General features: G+C 34.2%; 1 pseudogene; it reads left to right on the top strand.

Moving 5' to 3' along the window:
- The first annotated feature begins 13,028 nt into the window (after positions 1–13,028).
- On the top strand, positions 13,029–13,926 carry LOC107512622 (annotated as a pseudogene).
- Positions 13,927–21,491: the final 7,565 nt, after the last annotated feature.

The following is a 21,491-nucleotide window of genomic DNA, read 5'->3' as shown; positions in this document are numbered from 1 at the left end:
GCCTGGTAAGAACATTGTTGGTTTCTGACCTACAAGACTGTAAGATAGTAAAGTTATGTTATGATAATCCACTAATTTTGTAGTGATTTGTTACAGCAATGATAGAAAACTAACATCACATCTTTGTTTAATAAGTATATTGACGCTATATTAACCTTCAGGGGATAATTTATTAAAACATTTTTTTATGACCCTTTAAATCTTTATTTAGTTTCCCTCTTATATAAGGAGTACCAGATTTGGGGTGTATATTGTAGGAGAGAGAAAAATTCTCTCTGCCCTTCTAAATTATTTTGATTGGTCTAAGTATTAAATTGGAATGAGACAGATTAACAGGAGAAAATCAAATTTAATTTTGTACATAGGGAGGCTCCATAAAAATATGCGAACCAAAGGGCAACCACGTAACAGAAGCTTATATAACCTAATTAGTCAAGGAAAGGAGCAGAGATCTGGGGATACAAAAAGGAGGAGGAAAGCCATTTGCAGGAAGCCCAGAGGAGATGTTTGAAAAACAACAGTTTGCCATTATGAAGGTGTTTCTTAGAGTAAAAAGGAATCTCAGGTAAGGGCTCTCTTCCTGGTACATACCTCCTTCCCAATGTAAATTTAGGCAGTTGACCGGGAGAAAAGGATCTTTTCCAGAATCTGCTGGGTTTTAATTGTTTTATGGTCAAAATAATCTTTATGCCAAAATGGCACATTTCAGAGAGATTTATTCTGAACCCCTTCAATATTCTTCAGGTAATAGCTTCACATATAACACAGGTAAAATAAAGCACCAAACATATTTTAAAATCTACATTAAGTTCTAGTCTAGAAACTGGTAAATGATTTTGAACATTATTGCTGTTAAAATAATACTTTGAGAAAGTTTTGGAAACTTTATATTGAGCAAACGATAATCAAAATAAAAACAAAAGTTTAAAAGCTGGTTATATTGATATTTGCCTTACAAAACCCAGGCCCTTTTTATGAGTCCTTTGTTATTACAACCTTCTTCATACTTAGTAAATGTTTCCCTCAGAATTTGATTTGTGTATAGGAAAACATATATTTCATATAAGTGTATACATTTTTTCTACTTTATTTAGATTGTTGTAAAAAGTTTTGAATTGTTTTTATTTTCACAGTGAATCCAGAGCCTATAGTTCCACAGGCTTGAATTCATATTTCTCCTTGTTCAGTGACAAATTTATAACAGGCAGTCAATAGTAAATTTTGCAGCATGCTGCAATGGGCTGCAATGGGTACCTCTTACTACATCTATGAATTTCCAAGAGTATTTTTCTTTGGCCATAATTTATACAGGCTCTGTATTATTTATCACCAAGTCTTTATCGATTATCTAGTTTAGGAATGTTTATTGCTAGGTTTATTTGAATGAGGGAAACAGAAAGGCAGTAAGGCCTTTGGATATTCATGTTAGGCTCATGGGAGAATACATTATCACTCTCAAAGAAAGCTGACATTTGTGGACTGACTTGCATAAAATGTTGGCAAGTGCAGTGGGAGACGAGTCTAAATGACTGCTAAATAAATGAACTTTATTATATATATATAATAAAATCTATCTATATGATATATATAAATCACTATTAAGATTAAGGACAACCTTTTCACTACTGTTTTAAATTTAGCTGAAGTGATTCTTCACAGACTGCATGAGAATTTATTTACTCCACTGAGCATACATTCTTTTAAATAGTCATTAATGAATGTTAGTAAGATCAGTTATATTTGGATAAAATATTAATCTGGAAATTATCCACAACTGAAAACAGAAAACTAACTTTTAGTTGTATAGAGGGAGAATTTTAGAAAGGAGAAGGAAATGATTCAACAGCAAGAAAATGTGTGAAGGGAACCATGTCCCAGTGCCACAGTTGAACAGTGTTCAACTACAAATTTGCTCTGAGTCTAGCTGTGTCTCACTGTTATCTTTACTGAAATTTAGACAATTAGCTGAATATGAGCATGGACTGGTTTCGAGGTTAGGACTTTTCACTGAGTGAGGCATAATGAGAGAAATCAGATAACTCTTTTGTCTGGATTTGAAAACCAAAAATTAATCTAGTGTAAAAGAATAGCCACCAAAGGCAAGGTTGTTTATTTTTATTCTTTCTATGCTTTTAATTAACTAGATAATTGTTGGGCTTATCACCTACATTCTTAAGCTGTCTTTATGGAAGACCAAGAACAAGCTAAAAAGTGTTTATATTTGCATTATGTTTTTATTTCTCAAACTTTCACTTGACATGAGGTAGACATGTTTCAGTCAACTCATTAATATAAAAGTACTTTAAACATGACATGTCTATTAACCTTTATACTTAGGAAGTGGAAATATCTGAATATAAATAGATGTTAGTTTTCTAATTGTTATTGCCCACCCTCCTACTCTCAATTTGGGACCTTGTCATTTTGACTTACAAGTCATCAGGCTCAACTCCATTAATTAAGATATTTAGGAATACACAAGACTCCTTATAGATACCCAGCAAATTATTTTAAAATATATCAGTGCATTTTCCAGGGTCCCCGGAAACAACCTGTTATGCCTTTGCCAAAATCACCATCTGCTCAAGAATTTTTATAAATTTAAATTCTTCTTTTGTCTTGTGTGGAAATAATTGAAGCCAGTTAGTTTTCTTTTATTTTTACCATTCTTTAAACAAATGATGCAAGGGCTTCTTATTACAGTCATGAATAAGAAACACAACTTGAATACAGTTTAAATATAGTACAACAAAAATTAAGTTGGCAAAAGATTTTGAGGGACATCTATTTAAAATGTAGACTGTTTATTCTATTTACAGAACTTAAAGCAAGATTTTTAAAAGGGACAATGCCTATAACTCCCCAGATATATTACCTACTATTTTATTAATGAAGGGTAATCATAATAGCATTCTATTAGGTAGTATAAAACACCTACTCACCCTATAGCTTTCAGGATATATATTTGTTCTGACTTTGAACTTTAAAGACCTCTTTTTGCATTGACAGCTTCATTTCAGGTAAAGGTATATTATTATTATTATTATTATTATTATAAAAGTTGAAGTTAAAATCAATGTTTTCAAGACTGAGCTACAGAATAGAAAGATGTTTAAAATGCACACTTTTATTTTTTATCAGTGTGTATTGCATTACTCCCAGGAACTTAAGGTACACTTTTTCAACTCTGGCCGTCAAACACTAATCCTGACAATATCCTTGTGAGTTGCTATGTTGTTTAATTAAAATGACAATTAATTCTTATCCATGGCTCCTCACACTAAGGAAAAATGAAAGCAAGACAAAATACCTCCGACTTCTCAAATGAAAATGCACTTACGTTGGCTATAATTATTAGTCCAATGAATTCCTCTTACAGTGATCTGCTTTCAACACCCTCTAATAGTGTCATAGATATGATAATTTTTGAGATTTATATAGCATTTTTTGATTTTCATACCATTTTTAAATATGTTTTATTATAACCTTCCAATAATTATATCAAATGCACTTACTACTAACTTCTATAGTATCACTCAATAAACATTTGAAGAGACTGAAGATTCAACATGATACCCTTCATGCAAGGAGGCTTTTTTGGCACGTGACAAAATCAGAACTGCAACCAGGTTCTCTTGCTTCAACGTATTCTAATATTGTTCCATCAAAATCTCCTTACTTAAGAGAGGCACAAAATTAATTAATTAATTAATTAATAATAATAATAAATTCCTCTCAGTAGAACTTTTTAGAAATAAAAAGGCTATGTAGTAAACAAATGACTAAGAGTCAACAATTACTAACTAGTTACCTGGATATAGCAAGCGCTCAAACATGATCCTTAATTTTCTCACCTCTAAAATCAAAGTATCGCTTTAACAATCCCTACCTGATATGAAAGTCTATGCATCAGAAGTAGAACTAATGGAGTCACAGATATTACTTTCATTTGAAAAATTAGACATTTTGTCAGTAATACCAGTACTACATAAAATGACAAATTATTGAGCATTTAGTACATGCCAGGTAGCATCCTAAAGCTTTAATATGCATTAGCTTATTTAGCTACTGCAGATACATAGATGAGGTAACATTATTATCTCCATTTCAGATGTAATGTAAAAGACCCCTTGGTCACTCAGCTAGTGGGTCACACGAAGCCAGAATTTGAAAACAAATTTGTCTGACTCTGAAGATCCTGCTCTTAAATTAAATATTTTATTTTATTTTATTATTTTATTTACTTACTGTAGCCATGAAATTCTATTCTAATGCTATTCAATTTTTTTAAATTATCAGTTTGTCTAGCAGGCAGATCCTATTTTAATCTGTCTTATTCATTTAAAATAAAATGTAAAATAATTCAGAATGTGCATTTTAATTTTCTGCTATTTACCCCTGGCATTACTGTTGGCTTTAAGTTAATTTAATTTGTGTTAGGGCAGATTTTTCCATGGTTGAATGTTTACTATTAAATTTTCATTGGGAATTTGACCTTGTTCATACAGAATTAGTTTATAACTGGGCCCCAAAAAGATTATACATAGCTTGTAATGAATATATAGTGAGAATGTTGTTGTTAATACTCATATTATTGTTCTTAAAAAAAAAAATAGACTTGATTTTTCTGGAACAGTTTCAGATTTATAGAATAATTGAGAAAATAGTACGGAGAGTTCCCATATAAGCCCCCACCCAAAAACAGTTTCCTTTATTAGCAGCCTGCATTATTATGGTGCATTTGTTATATTAAATGAACCAATATCGGTACATTAGCATTTATTAAATCCACAGTTTACATTAAGTTTCACTCTTTGTGTTATATTGTGCAATTGGTTTTACAAATATTTAATGTTATGTATCCACCATTACAATATCGTACAACATAGTTTAACCCTAAAGTTTCTTGTGTTTTACCTATTCATCCCTACCATTCTTGCTTTGAACCACTGGCAACCACTGAGATTTTTACTTCCTCTAAAGTTTTGTCCTTTCCAGAATGTTTAGCAATATGCATGTAAGTTTTCTCCATGTTATTTTGTGACTTGCTAATTTCTTTTAATTGTGGAATAATATTCCACAGAGATGTACTACAATTTGTTTATCCATTCACCTAGTGAAGAACACCTTGATTGCATCTATTTTTTTTATAGAACTGCTATAAACACCTGTATGTAGGTTTTTGTATTGACACACATTTTTAATTTAATTGGGTAAATACCTAGAAACATGGTTGTTGAATCACATAGTAAGACTACATTAAGCTTTGTAAAAAACTTCCAAAATGTCTTCCAAAGTAGACATGCCATTTAGCATTTGCATTAGCAATGAATGAGTTTCTGTTATTCCATATCTACTCTACTTAAGCATTTGGTATTGTCAGATTTTTGTTTGTTTATTTGTTTTTGTTTTTAATTTTAGCTATTCAATGGGTGTTTGGTGGTATCTCATTGTTGTTTTAATTTGCAATTCACTGATGACATAATTTTGAGTGTCTTTTCATATGCTTATTTGCCATCTGTGCATCTGCCTTCGTACGGTGTCTGTTCAGATCTTTTGCCCATTTTTAAAACTGGGTTGTTTGTTTTTGTACCGTTGATTTTTAAGAGTTCTTTGTACATTTTGTATACACGTCCTTATAGGAAGGGGAGAAATTTTTCTTACCCTTCTAGGTTCTTCCAACTAGTCTAATAATAAAATTGACATGAGATAAATTAACAAGAGAAAATAACCAACTTTAATCAGGTATGTATATGTAGTAACCTTATATACATGAGAGAGTCACAGATTCCACATTCATGAAAGGTCAGAGATGGGTAAAATAAGGTACATATGACATTGTGAGCTAAGGATTAAGTAAAGCACCTAAGGCTTCAGAAGAGAGGAGAGTTGTTTACAGGATGATAAGATGAGAAATACTCAGTAATTAGAAGTTTTCCCTGCCCTATAAAGAGTTCATAAAAAGTTATTTTTGATAATAACTCTCATTACAAGCAAGGCCTCAATTTTAATTCTTTAAGGCAGAGGTAAAAGTTTCTCTCGAGCCCACAGGTCTCAGCCACTTTCAGCTCAAAAACTTAAAAAAAAAATAATAAAATAAATCATATGCCAAAGTGGCACATCCTAGAGAGGTTTGTTCTCAACTCCTTTGTTCTTTATTAGATATGTGTTTGGTAAATGTTTTATTTTACACTGTGGTTTGTCTTTTCATTCTCTTACGATAATATCATTTCTAATAAAAACATTATTAAATGCTTCAAATATCTCAATTAAAATGTCATCACTATCATCTCCTAAAAGTCATATAAGTAAATTGATTATTAATGAAAGTAATATAAATGAGAGCTCCAAATCATAGTTTTCATAAAATTATTGACTGACTTGTTGAAAAATATTTTTTTATCCCTAAGAGATTTATGATCTCAGCAAGAAAAATGTATATCTGAATTGGATATGTATATGCTATATGTGTGTGTGTGTGTGTGTGTGTGTGTGTGTGTGTGTGAAAGAGAGAGAGAGAGAGAGAGAGAGAGAGAGAAGTGATGATGAGAAAATTCTGAGATGTCCTAAATTAAATTATAGTAGACTAGAGGGTAGAAGAGACAAGAAGGGGCTAATAAGTTAACAACTGCAGAGCAAAACCAACAAAAGATTGCTTACATTCCTGAGTGTATGTTGGAATTTTGACTTCTAGGTGATTATTTCCATAATTATCTAAAAAAGAAAGCTAGATGCCAGTGAACCCCAGGATCCTTTGCTTCCTACTTATGCATGAACTTTCCAGACTGTTGCCCACCACTAATCCAAAGGAGCAACCACATCTTCCTTATAGACACTGCATCTATCCCAGAACTAGCCCCTCTGTACATTATTCCACTCCTCTTATCTGTAGCCAGTGTAAATTCTTTCAAAAAAACTTACATCTTTCTTCCCCCTATTTAATGCGTTTAAAAAGTCTGTCAACCCCAGGACACTAAACATGTTGTATTTTCCACCTAGCATTGCTGCTGGTAGTTTAGGTTTCATATCCCAGGACCTGGTCCTTTATGGCCCAATAACCCCATTCTTTTAAAAAATTTTTCAGCTTTGGAAGTCGTTGTTTTGTTTTTGTTTGTTTGTTTATTTTGTTTAACAGAGTTTAGTACAGATTTCTAGTTTTCTGTTATATATATATATATTGTATCTACATATGTCATAATTGATATTGTATTACATGTATGCCATAATAGTACAGTGTTTGTTCTTCAGTTATTTGAGAACCAAGAGTAACAGCCGAAGTACTACTATAAATTTAAACTGTTTTAATTCAAATTAGTCCTCTGCCATTTCTTAAAATACAGGTATGTAGAGGTAAAGCGATTATAATAATAGTGCCTTAATTTTAGGTTATTGTGAGAATTACAGTCAAGTATTTAGAAAAGTATCAGGTTCATATCATACACTCAATACTCATAATTTTACTTAGGCAATTATCAAATAGGTTTATGTGATGTAATATAAAATACAAGAATATATTGAATACCATGATGGGCAAAAACAATTCTTGATAACTCGAAAATATCACATAGATTTCAAAGTAAAAGACTATAATTCCCATTTTATTTATATCAGTGGAATTTTTTCCAATTATAAAGTTTACTTTCTTGACACATAGTAAGATGGATATATCAGCAAAAATGCATAGTTAGGCAGATAGATAAATAGGTAATCCTGTGTGCACATCAAGCAAATAATTTTGTTATATTGGCTATGATGATTGATAAAGCAAACATGGGAGAATATCATGGCTACATTGAAAATTAGAATATGAGTTTTCAGACATCTCCCAGACCTATACAAATTAATACTGAAAGAGCTCGTGTTTTTTACTTGAAAAAAAAATGGCGATTGCATCTATAATTGGGGAGAACAATTTCCAGGTGACTCTCTTCTATCAGACCAAATTGACAGGTTTTGAACACATAAAAGGGGAGCCAGAAACTGATGCTTTGAAGATCTTTTTATTAAAAAAAAAAAATTTGAGACCAGTAAAATAATAATGTCCAGTGTTAGAGAAAGGAACATGCAGCATGGCTCAATAGGGAAAATGAGATTTTTCAGTTTTAAGGCAATGAAAGTTAACATCTTTGGCAAGGAAGTTTGCAAATATTTTTCTCTTCTTTAAACCTTTTTGTGTTTGCTAATTGATACCAATCAAAATTAGGCTCTTACCTTCCCCCACAAAAAAAGGGAGGTCAGAAGCCCCGAATCAGAAAGAAATTTTACAGTTAGTTTAAAATTTAGTCAAACCAAAGGAAACTTCAGGACATCTTAGACTTGAAGATTTTGACTTGCACAAAGATAAATGTCAGGAATTGTGACTCACAATGAGTTAACCGTACAAAGATTTCGTTTTTATGCTCGTGGTCGTCAGCGGAATTGTGACTCACAATTAGTTAACCATACAAAGATTTCGTTTTTATGCTCAAACTTCTGCGCAGCTTCTCACCCCTTCGTGGAAATTCCTCCAATAGTTGAAACTTGGGATGGGGTAGAGGTGGAGAGGAGGCAGCTGGCTACTCCTTACCCCTCTGCTCCCAGAATGTAAACAGCAGTGGATGAACAAAAATGAAAATACAGAAGGCCAGAAACAAATAATCGAAACTTGGACTTGAAATAACATAAGGAACTTGCTAGAACGACAGAATCTTAGATTCCACTCACAATTCAGGAAATAGGATCTGCATTTTAACAAGATCCCCAGGTGATTCCTGTGCACCTTAGGTTTTGAAAAGTACTTCTAGGCATTGACTGTCTCTTTTGTATTCATCCCCATCAGGTTTTGTCTGTTAGCTCCAATTCCACAGGCACTTGGCCTCAGATTTATGAAGTTACAATTAGTTAATCTAATAAGTGACAACAGTATTGTGCATCAATTGGGAATGGTGTATTCATGAGAGCTAGAGAGCAATAGAACTTTCTTGCAATCAATTTAATTTTTTCCCCTGAATTGGGTTAAACAATGACAAAAAGTGCTCTAGTTCTTGTCATTTTTTAACCCGATTAAAAAAAAAAAAAGATGACAGAATGAAAATATATTTCCTACAGCCCTTTATACTAACTTTTCCTAAAGAGCTATGTACCTCATCTATTGGTAAGGGAGTCCTGCATTTATATATTTTGATAAAAATAGATAAGACAGTACATTGTTACCATGACAATGGAAATATTAAGATATTTTTCATCTGCTCAAAGACAGGTATTTTTTTTTTCTCTTGTGTTCTCTGCAGCTTTCAGATGAAAATTTCCAGTGAATTTTCTTGTGTTTATTTTTATTTTTTTCTTTATTAAAATATCATAATAATTAACCTAGTTTGCAATAATCTGATTTATTCCTTTATGTGTCAGGCAACTTTAGAAATCAAGAAGTTGATCTAATGAAGTAGCAAGCTTTTCCAGCAAGGGTTGGAAGGGACACTGACCTTGGAACCAAAAACCTGGCATCTAGCCCCAGGGATGCCTCCGATGGGGTGCACAACTTTTTCGAACCACTAACTCACTGGTAGGAGTCCATTTTCTCCTTTATACAATCATGAGCTCCAGGAGGAATGTACTCTCAAAGTGCCTTCTAGATCAACAGTTTATTTTTTCATGAATATGAATGTTTTCATAAATCAGAATATCAGCCTTTGAGCTACAAGTGGTTTTTCTGTACATTCTACAATTTTTAATTAATGATTTTTCAATCTGTGTGGACTAAACTGAAGATTGATATTAATTTTTGTTGATTTACCTGACATGTAGGATGTGATGTTCTACTGAGTACTTGAAACAATTTCCTCAGATACTTTGATTTTAAAGACAAAGATAAGGTATGTGAATGGAAGATGATTGCACTTTTATAGCACTTACTCCCGAAAGTATACGTACTTCAAATAATCATACAGTCTAAAACAAACAAAAAGCATGGTTCTCACTAAGTGCCATATGAAGATGAGGTATCTAACTCTGAAGGAAAAGTGCCTCAAAGGAAAGTATATCAGTTAAACGATTTGTAGTAAGTTGAATAATGGCGACCCAAAGATATCAAATCCTAATATCTGGAATTTTTAAATGTTAACTGACTTGGAAGAAGGACTGTTTTTACTTAAATTAAGATTTTGAGATTGCTCTGGCTTACGTGGGTGAGATTTAAATGCTATCACAAATACACTATAACAGAGAAGCAAAGGGAAATAACATAGACACAGAGGGCAAAGTGTTAGGTAGTTAGGCAGACATGAGTGACCAGGAAACAAAGAAACGAAGACCCAGAGCAGAGACCTTCCTTAGGACCTCCCTAGAACATTCGTTTTATAGTCATAAATCACCCCTGCATCCTGAGGAACAAAGGAATGAAGGGCCATAAACCTATAGCTGGTTTAATCCAGCCACAGACACTTGTGCAGTGAGGACTACTCTGACCCACTTTTCACCTTGGCCTCATTATACCATCATTATAACATCATGCCTATGCCTGCAAGTTCATGAATCAAATTATAATAGACTGAATTCTGGGTAACTGCATTGACAGTAGACAGAGAGTTATATAACAGACAAATATCAATCAAAATGACCTCACATGCAAATCATCTAGGAACGCCCTTATAACCAACCATCACATCCCTAATATAATACAGGCCTCCACACTTCTACGAGGTTACAGCCTTAGATATAACCTGCCCTTCCTTTGGTGCATACTCTGTCTTTTGTCTTTTTACCTCCCAACTTTCATGGGGCTTGAGCCTTACTTGGCATGACCGTCTCTTTCTAAAAATGTGTTTTTAATAAATCTTACTTTTCCTAAATCTTGCTGAGCTGTAATTTTCTTCTGTGTTGATGGAAAGAGAACCGAGGTACTCCTCGGTATTACTAGGGCGTGATGGTTTTCAGATTACCTCAATGGTAACCAAAGTAGTGTGAAGACATAGACAGAGATAAAAAGAATATAGCCACAAGCCCAGAATGCCAGGATAACCATTAGGAGCTAGAAGAAGCAAAGAATGAATTCTTCTTTAGAGCAAATGGAAGGAAGAAAATAGACTTCCAGCTATCAAAAAACTGTAAGGGAATAAATTTATATTATTTTATGCACCAATTTGAGAAGCTTTATTATAGCAGTCTCAGGAAATTAATACACAGTTTATTTTTTTTAGAAATAAATATTTTATAAGAATAAATCTCACCCCTCCTGAAAGGAAAAAGAAATAAAAGGTAAAGGGGAAATATTCAAGTCAAAGAATGAGATCGTAATCACTGAATCAGAGGTATACCAGTTTTAAAATAGTAATTCCAACTCTCAAATATCATCTACAACTTCAGAATTTCATGGAGTAGAGGATAAGAGTATTAGTAGGAAATTGGGACAAAATTTGAAACTGCAAACTTCCTGGACTCATTTTCAAATCAGAGCAGAAATAGATCTGAACAATTTCTGGTAAAGGGGTCCCATGTAAAGGCAATACAATCTTTTAATTGACAGCAATGAGTATTTGAAAGTCTTTCACTCCAGATTCTATTTTCCATAGAATTCTCATCCTGTCTGACCATACAGAGCTCCATCGGCCTTTTTTATGAGAAAAATAATGTAAGCATATACTCATTTCTTATAACACAGTCAAAAAATGGTTAATTAACTTGTCATCTCATTAAATCATCTCAACAACCCTCTGAAGGTCGTTTAAAAGTTTACTTTTAAAATGTTTTGAAAATGAAAAAAAAAGACCCCAAACATTTAAATAACTTGCCTCAAATCACATGCCAGTCAAGTAGTAAAATCATAATTCAAATCTAGTAGTTAAGATTCCATAATACACTCTGTTAACTACCATGTTGTATGGAAAATACCTGACAGTAGAAGGTTTTTACAGTATTCTGTTGTTATTGAAATAAGACTAATCTGGACTTCAAAATTCTGAGACACATCTGAAATCCTCTATGGGCACTCTTAAAGAGGGAACTCTTAACTGACATTGCCCATTGATTTTATATATATATATATATATATATATATATATATATATTTTTTTTTTTCTTGAGTTAACAGAGTGTATTATGGAATCTTAACTACTAGATTTGAATTATGATTTTACTATATTCTTGAATTTATATATATATAAAAAAATTCAAGAATGTTGAGCAGACGCCCCATTTGAATTTGAGTTGGAGACTTGTATCATCTTTTCTTCTTCATCTTTCTTCTTTATAGAGGAATTTAATGTATCACCCACTTAACAAATTATAGCAAATTTGTGGTATGAAGAATCATGCTAGCATAAAAATTTTTAGATATGAATGCAACAGTATAGGTACAAAATCTGGTTTGATGAACTTAACACCACCTTTTGGCTTATTTAAACTCTTTGACTTCTGAACCCAGTTGTTTTCTTGCATGGTTTCTGACTTCTGGAAATTTGGAAAAATAATGAACCTTTTTCTAACTGAGAACCAGATATAACCCAAAGGTCAATTCAAAGCTGCTTTCCTGAACATATAAGATGTTAATCAATGACTGAACCTTCCACAGTTTTCATTCGCAGTTTTCTTAAGGTTTCTGTTTTTTAAAAAGTTAGTTTAAATCCCATCTCAAAATTGTTCTTTGAGCTTTGTCTTGAATCAATTTTCTTTCTGCTAAGATTCATTCATATTTAGATGTCTAAGATGAATCTTTTCTTTCTTTCATCTCTAAATCTATATTTATTCTAGGGTTAATATATATTTGATATTATTCTATTTACTCATCACATTACCAATAGGACCATTTGAAAATATGAATTATCAATTATAAAGTGACTACCCTTACATATAAATATCATTAATCTATGTTATAAATGCTTTCACAAATCCAATACACATATATCTCTAATATGTCACTTTAAAACTTAAAGTATAAAAGGGACGGGGCTCAACCCACCACACGTTGATGCTCCATCCTGGTGGGGCTCTGTAGAACTCAAGATGCTGGGTATTTGCAACTTGAATCTGTGGAGCCCTGAGATTTTGGAAGGCCCCGAAAGAACCTCGGGATGGACGAAGAGAGAGTGAGGAAGCCTGCTGGGCTACAAGGAAGGAATTTCTTAATACCACTTGATGAAGATGAGGTCTTTCCTGCTGGGGCCAAACTCTCATTTAGATCCACACGGAGCTATCCCACCATGGAGACCTCAGCTCAGGCAGCCCCTCAGACCTATGCAGAGTATGCTATCTCCAGACATATAGTAGGGGCTGGAGCCACACATGCTATTGGGCCAGAACCCCAGGCAGGAGAGATCCCCAACCAGGCCCTCAAACCAGAGACAAAATCCAACAGCATCATTGTGAGGGTCAATCTCGTGCTAAAGTTTGTGCACCTTGTGCCCTGGGAGTTTGGTGACGTGGTTCTCGACTATGTGCTGAACCAAAGCACCTGTGCCCTCTCTTCCTCAGCCTCCGCTACCACAGCCTTCACTACCACAGCCTCTACCCATTACATCCCCAAGCGGCTGCAGATCTTTGGGAAAAGCTTCGCCCTGCACTGCCTGCTCATCTAGGTGGATGTGAAAGATACTCAGTAGGCCCTCAAGGAACTGGCTAAAATGTGATTCCTGGCCAACTGCACCCTGGTCCTTGCCCGAAGCCCTGAGAAGGCTGGGAGGTACCTGGAGGCCTACTAGGCCTACAAGCAGAAGCCTGGCAGACCTCCTGATGGAGAAGCTGGAGCAGGACTTCCTCTCCAGGGTGGATGAATGTCTAATATCCGTGAAGTCAGCCAACAAAACAGACAGTCAGACCCTCCTGACTACTTTTAAGTCTCTGGAACAGCACAGAGCTCCATCTCAGGAAGATCTGGCTTTGTGGCAGGCCCTGGGTCCCCAGAAGGCCCACTGGCTGTGTGATGTCCTACATGAACCCTTCTTGAAAGTGCCCTAATGACCTCAGCTGCCAAGGAGGCCCTCGGTGTAATAAAAAAAAATTTTTCCAGTCTAGAAAAAACAAACAAACAACAACAACAACAAAGAAAAACAAAACAAAAAAACCTCAAAGTTTCTGTGATCAATGGCTTATTAGTTCCATTTATCAAAGAGAAAAGCATTTTCCTTTAATGTCTTTCTGGGATTCTTCTAAGAGCAAAGTTGTTTTACACATTATGCGCATTGAACCTAACCTATGCCAGACTTTGTTCCAGCTGTTTTTCATCCCCTTCTTCTTAGCTTCTCTTCTCCTGTTCTGTCCGCCCACATTGATGCCACCTGCACAAATCTGTTCCTGCCAACCTTCTTCTTAAGCTGCCTGCACAACAACATTGTGGCAGAGACTGCCAGTAAATCCCTAAATTACTGTTTTTCCTTCACTTTCAGAGTAATAGAATCTTCAATTATTAGCAAAACCATATGGCTGTCCATAATAAAGACTGCATTCCCTAGCTCTCCTTTAGACTATGTATGGCTATGTAATGAAGATTTGTCTAATGTATGTGAGTCTAAATGATAAATGCAAACTTCAAGGCATACTTTATACCTTTCCTACTTTCTTTCCTCTTTGCCTCGTGACCTAGTTAAATTGTGGAAGAATAAATGAGCCATTTGAGTCACGTATATGAAGGCTGCCTCCTAAGAACAGAAGGCAAAATTACAGGATTTTCTTTAATTATACTGTGTAGTCACCATCCATGCCCTGGACTTATTATGCCATTACATAAATAGGAAATAAACTGTTACCTTGTTTAAAATGTTGCTATTTTGACTCCTGTTTGGGTGACGGATTCAATATCCTAATATAGGCACTAATCTGTGTGGACCTCCCACGCACTTGGGAGCTGCTGATCTTCCTTTTGTTACCCACTTGGTATTTCATTTTCTGCTATAGATTCCAAGTTCTCCCATGTGATCCATACTGATCCGCCACTCTCTTCAGGACACCCACATTGTAGTAAGGAGCTGATTATGATCTTCACTGCTCCTCTTGCTCTTCATCTGCTAGAAGGTAAAGAGCAGAGAGATCCCCAGAAAATCTCATGGAGCACTAGTGTTTGGGGTTCTTTAAATTTTGCTACACACTAGTTTCTTTCCAAGGGATCATAAGGAAGTTAGGGTCTGCATCAGAGGTAGTCAAGTACAAAGTCCATTTTTGTACTTTGAGAAATTATTCACTTCTCCTTAGTCCCTACTGCTGGTTCAAATACATAATGTCATACTCTATTTTTATGTGTCTCTATCTCTTTCTCTCCCTCTCTCTGTCTCAAAGTTACCATGATCCTTTCTGTTTAATTTCTATCAGGGCACATTCTAACTCTGTATGATACATCTATACATAAATTTTGAGGATAAGATTTGAGATATCTTCTACAGAAATTTTGTAATTATTTCAAATCAAGAAATATGACTAAATACCACAAATAGGAGGGGTATTTATATATATATACACATATATATGTATATGTATATACATATACATATATATATGTGTGTGTGTGTGTGTGTGTGTGTCAGCTATACATGAGTCTGAAATACCCTGGCTGAGAAGACTTTGCTACCCATATTTATTTGGAGAGATTATTATTCATCACAGACTACCAATGGGAGAATAAACTACAGAAAAAGAAATCAAAATCACCAAGCCAGTTTTGCTATTGAAGGTGTTGTATAAATATATAATATATCAGTGTCTGATCCTGGATCTGCTACTTACTATAGATATGTCTTTGAATAAGTCACATAATCTCTCTAAGCCTCAGTTTCTGATTCTACAAAATGAAGATATTAGCTTTGCTTATTTCACATAGTTGTCGTGAGGATAAAATGGGAAAAAATATTTATGAGAGGAATTTGCAAACTGAAAAAACCATACACGTACGAAGATTTATTATATAATCAAATCTCCTTGCCTTTTATAATTCTACAATAAGCTTCCTTTTATCTCCTTATTAAATTCAATTTTAATGCTTCACTTTATAGTATGTTAAGCTAATTAATATGCCAGTAATCATATATTTTATGTTCTGAGTAATTATTAATTCATTTTATAAATATTAGCATGTACTATATACCACATATAGTAAGGTAGATGAGTTTGCTCTCTTCAAGGATCTTGTATTCTAATAGAATATAAAATTTTATTAAAAGATAATTACAATGCGAGTTCAGATATTCAGTGATAAAGATATTCAGTGATAATGTAGGATGCTGCTGGAACATAAAGATTTCCAGGAGGGAAGAGGCATTTCACAATTTGAAGGATGTTGTACAGATCTCCGAGTGAAGAAACAGATGTATTAATTAACAATAGTTTTGATCCAAGTAACTTAAACCTAAGTTCATTCAGTTAAAAAAAAAATTTAAAAAAATAGATCATTTTACATAGCTAAATGTTCTAGGGATGAACTTGTTTCAGTCACAATTGGGGTAGAAACTCAAAAAGACCATCATAACTTAGTCTATTTGTTGCTCTCTTTTACATTTACTTTATTCTTCATTAAGAGTTCTCTGAGTAGTGTGCAAAATGGTTGCCAGCAGCTCTAGGCATATACCCTCATTACAGCTAAAGGAACTGAGAAAAGAGGGCACTTTTTCATCACTACCCCCAGCAAAGACTTGGAGAGGACTTGTTATTCCCATAGTTGGGATCACATGTCCATCCACCCTTATAGACAAGGCCATGGGTTCTCTGATTACTCAGCCTGAGTACTATGCCCACCCTAGTAGTTACGTTAATTAGTTAGGTTAAGGAGAGTTTCGTCAAGTGGAAAAGGGTTAAATGCTACAAAGAATTTTATGGATGTATTTAGGGATGTATGGATGAAATTGTTTGCTTAATGTCTTGCTCCTCTAAGGAAAAAGCAACTTTGCCCAGGGATTTTCTTCATTTTGTTTACCTCTCCACACCTGTGTTTCACAGTGCCTGAAACATAGGAAAGGTTTACTAAATATTTGTTTAGCGATTGAATGATTAAAAGAGTAAAAGGCAAAGAGTCAACTATATAAAGTGAACTTTATATCATGTAATAAATTCACCTGCACATTGATCTATAATTTTATTTATATCTCTATATCCAAATTCAGAATTTCTTTTGCAATCTTTCATCAGAGACACCACTGGTATCAATATATCCCTTGAGTAATTACTATCTTTTATAATTAAATGTATGTTTTAGAGTTACTTCAACAAGTCGAAAGTTCTCAAAGGCATCAAACTTCATGTACTTATCTCTTCAGTTAAGAGAGTTTTGGATTAAGCAATATGTTAGGTTGATCAACATAAATGTAACCCTTTTTTTTATGATCGAAATGGTCAAATAGTACTAATTTTAAAAGCTTCAACCATAGAAAGTTTACCAGATCACATAAAAATCCACAGGCAGAACTGGCATGAACTGTCAACATTTTGCCTTTCTGAACTTGGTTTCATCTTCAGGGAGGAGGTTTCCTTTGTAATACTAACATGAATTCCAACAGCATTTAGGAATACTTCTCTCTTCATTCTTCTCAGAAAGAGGGAATGTTTACTTTATAATATGCAAAAAAAAAAAAAAAAAAAAAAAGTCCTGAGATGTGCTCTAGACTACCTTAGGTTTCCTACCCACCCCTGAACCAATAACTATACCTGACTATATTAGTTTCCTGGGATTTCAATAACAAAATACCACAGTCTGGGAAACTTAAACAAAGAAATTTATTCTTTCTTGTTTCTATAAGCTTGAAGCTCAAGTCAATATTTCAAGAAGGTTGTTTTGTTCTGGAGTCTTATTTTGGCTTTTTGATGTCCATCTTCTCTCTGTGTCTTCTCATGGTCTTCTCTTTGTGAGTCTGTGTCCTAATCTTCTTTTCTCATAAAAACACAGGTCATAGGGCCTATCATATATCTTATTTTAACTTTATTATCTCTTTAAAGACTGTATTTTCAAATATTGTCACATTCTGAAGTACTGGGGATTAAGACTTTAACATAAGAATGTGGGGGGAAGAACAACATAATTCAGCCCATAACATTGGTTTAGCTGAGATCACATATTCCACCACTGAATCCGAAAGAGGAGTCAGTTTCCACAAATCCATATGGATCCCAAACTGAAGCAAGGATGATGGAAATGGGAATGGGAGAAAGATGTTGTGGGGGCAATGGAAATTATTCACTATCTCTTTAAAATATTAGTAATGAATCTGGCTAGTATAGAATAAATGAGTCCTGGCATCATACTTGAATGACTGATATTTATAATTTTGGTTGTTTTATGTTTCTTTTTGAGGGTTTATTTTTTAAAAATCATGTATCTTTACTTCATGGTTTTATAAGCAACAATGATTTAATATTTATTCATTACATATGTACCAGATTTAAGATAGAGGACTAAGAAGAATTCTATTTGGCTCTGTTCATGAGTGAACTCCAGATGGGCAAAAGGAAATTATTTCTAGGCAAATGAGGTAAAGGAAACATAAAGGAAAGAGAAGTGTGGGCCCTTTGGAGGAACTGTTCAAATCTAAATTCAAGGGAACATATAAAATTCTAATAATATCCTCAGAATCAAAATCTATCTTCTATTCTGAAGGGTCCTTTATAATTAACTTTAGGAGTATTACAAATAGAGTCTTCTTACAGTAAAAGAAATGATAAAAATAAATATTTGTGTAAAGATTACCTAACTCTCTAAGCTGAGTTTTGTGGCTCGGTTCTAGAATAAGTTGGAAACTGAAGTAGGTATCAAAAACCTGAATGCAATCTTTCAAAATTAATGGCAACACACTAGGGGATAGATATAAAAGCTGTATATTCATGTTGATTTATAAACAAAGGATTCTATTTGCCACCAATATATACTCCATAGCCAATGCACGAGACACCAAAGCAATTTTATGTTAGATACATGTGAGCCCACACGAAACTGTGGTAGGCTGGCCTTATGTTTAATATTAAATTTTTGGAAAAAGTAGAAAGAGGCCAAGCCTGGAAAATAATTGGAAAAAAATGGGCCAGATAGCCAAATAAAAATGTTTACAAAATGTTAATTTGTTGTCATGGGTGAAGTGAGGGATCTCTTTACAGCCTACAAATACCTTCTTTAAAAAATGTCTAAATACTTAGTAGTGAGATACTCAGGTAATCAAGGGCTTTCTTCCTGTGAATTGACATATACAGATATGAGAAGAGTAAAAGTCAGCAAAGGAAATAAAATGGTGCGATCAGTGAGGTGAGAGGAAAAGCAGGAGTGTTGTATTCTAAAAGGCAAATAAAGAATACATATAGAAAATGAGAGAATGGTCAATTGTATCAAATATTGATGATAAATCAATATAGAACTAGAAATTGTTCACTGGATTTAACAACCTGAATATCATTGGATATATTATTGACAAGAGCAGTTCTGTTGGAGTTAAAGCACAAACGCTTGGCGGAAGTGAGTTAAGAGAAAATAAAAAAATGTAATTGGAAGTGGTGAGCATAGACACTTGAGATACAAAGCAACTAGGCAGTACTTGGCAAGAAATTGGATTTAAACAAAGTTATTTGTTTGTTTGCTTCTTTGTTTTTATGAAAGAAATAATAAAATAAGATTTTCATGGTGTTAGAAACAACCCAGGAGAGAGAATATATAGCAAGAGGGAGAACTTGCTAGAGCAAAGTGGTCGAAAAGTGAAAGGAGACGGGATCTGGTCAAAAAGTGGAAAGATTTGCTTAATATGAGCATAAGTAGTAGTTTATTAAGAAATAGGGCATGAAAACAGAGAACATGGGTGCAAATGTTACTGAGCAAGAATGCTAGAAAATCAGTTTGGTTCCTTCTAACCTAAAGCAAGAAAGAGCAAGAGTTTTCCCTTGTCCTTTGGTCTCAAAATTGTTCACATGACCTCCATTCTTAACTTATAGCTGTTTGTTTATTCTTTTACTGTTCTTAGGAGAAATCTCTATTCTGGGTCCGGGAAATGTATTCATGACAGACATTGCTACTTGACTATATAATATGTATTTTCTATTTTTCTTTACCTATAAAACCTCAGTTTTATTTTGCAGAACCATGCCAGCTAAAATCCCATAGCAGAGTGCTCTGGCCAATGAGATAGATGCTGAAGGTATCTGAGAAAATTTTATATCTTCCGATATATGCTTCCCACATTTTTTCCCCTTTTGGAATGACTGTACTAAACATCACTGCAGCAAGATTCCAGCAGCCATGAGTGGTAAGCATGAAGATGAAGGCACATATATTAAGAAAAGTAAAGTAGAAAGACAGAAAGAGGCTTGGTCCCTAATATTACTATTGAACTACCATACCAGCTGGGGAATGTCTAACTCCATATCTTTTTTTATAGGATTAATTTTTTTTCCCCTCACTGTAGGAGGGTTTTCTTATTTGCAGTCTAGTTTCTTTAAAATTTTCCTAAGAAGCTTTGGGCATTCAGAGTAGTTAATCCTGTGAGATCTGTGTGATTTGGATATACCTTTCCTAAGCATCACGCCCCCCCCCCCCATTTTTTAAATCTCTTAGATCTTGAGAATAGCTGCAGAAGGGCAAGACTTGTAGTAAGAACAACAAGAACAAAGCTGAGCTTCGCAGATCTCTAATGTCTCTCTTTTCAAAATGGAAGACTTCCTATAGGAAGTGCTGTTTTCCATAAAGGGGAATGCATTCTAATTTTCTTAGTGCCAAATTTCCCTATATTATTGCCCCCTCTTCTTTCTAAATTTGAATATCCCACCCACAGATGTAAACAGTAGCTCATACTTACTTTTTATTGAATTTAACTGACAAAATCTAAGTAAAACCAATATTTACATATTAATGGGACCAGATGCAGTAAGGGAAAGACTAAGTGTAGCAAGACATGAACTTAAAAATAAGTTGGCATTAAAATAAAAAGAAGACATTACACAGTATTCACCAAATTCAATCTCCCTAGCTTTGGGTTAAAAATATGTTTGTATCACAAATATGGTGGACAATTTGTTGATGGACAGGTGGGGGGGGGGGAAGGCCGGGAGAATGAGATGAAGGGTTAAAGAAATATAAATTAGTAGTTGATAGTTGGGCACGGGGATGGGGAGCATGGCAGAGGAAATGCAGTTAGCATTAATACGTTGGCTAGGTGGAGGGTCGGGGGGAGAGTACAATTGGGGGGACGATTGGTTAGATGTCTAACCAATGTACTGTATACTTGAAACTAATTTAAATAAATAAATTTTAAAAATAGGTATGTAACTGAAAATGGAAAAGTAGCAATGTCTGGAATTCTTCATCTCACTCTGTGTTTATTCCTTATAAGTAGTGTGTGTGTGTGTGTGTGTGCGTGTGTGTGTGTGTGTGTGTGTGTGTATTGTCGTATGATGATTTTCCATTTGCCCCTCACATTTCTTCACATCTTGTAACAGTTTTTGTCTTATATTCCAGATATATTTTCAAGGATGTTTATATAGCTGACAGCCTAGGATGATAGAGACAGCGTTTCCCTCTGGGGCAAGGGCAAATTTGTTTACTATCCAGGATAATAAAGATAATGTCTTTC

Source organism: Rousettus aegyptiacus, unplaced genomic scaffold, assembly GCF_014176215.1.
Source record: "Rousettus aegyptiacus isolate mRouAeg1 unplaced genomic scaffold, mRouAeg1.p scaffold_m13_p_2, whole genome shotgun sequence".
Taxonomy (NCBI): domain Eukaryota; kingdom Metazoa; phylum Chordata; class Mammalia; order Chiroptera; family Pteropodidae; genus Rousettus; species Rousettus aegyptiacus.
This window is presented reverse-complemented; position numbering and strand designations above follow the sequence as displayed.